Genomic DNA, 514 nt, shown 5'->3' on the forward strand with positions numbered 1-514 from the left:
GTGAAGAACCAATTCAATGATATTTATGCTATTTTTGGTGGATTATTAAGTTATTAACTGAAGATAAAAAATGTTAGTCTCTTAAATGACTGAAAAAAGATATTTGGAATGTTATATAGAAGTTGCATTTCACATAGCTATATCTACCCTCACATAATATTCCAACTCCATTTTTTAATATAAAAGTTATATTTCATGTATCTATATCTTCCCTAACACAACTATAATATTCCAACTCCATTTTTTTCACACTTGTCAACATTTTGAAGATTTGTCTATTTTAGTGTGATTCTGCAATTAAATAGTTGATATTATTTAAGACATATCCTATTTGCAACATTTTGAATTCTTAAGTGGGATCTTGGGTAAGTTTATGTTACTACCATATATCACGTTTTAAGTAGATGGTGTTTTATAATTCACCGAAGAGACTTTAGGAGCAATCTTGAATTACATGCTTGTTTCCATTATGCATCTAATATTTGCAACCTTTTCCAAGTGAAGAACCCAACAA

Source organism: Pinus tabuliformis, chromosome 3_2 (genome assembly GCF_031772625.1).
Source record: "Pinus tabuliformis cultivar Carrire ecotype Pingquan chromosome 3_2, CPIR1, whole genome shotgun sequence".
In the NCBI taxonomy this organism is placed as follows: Eukaryota; Viridiplantae; Streptophyta; class Pinopsida; order Pinales; family Pinaceae; genus Pinus; species Pinus tabuliformis.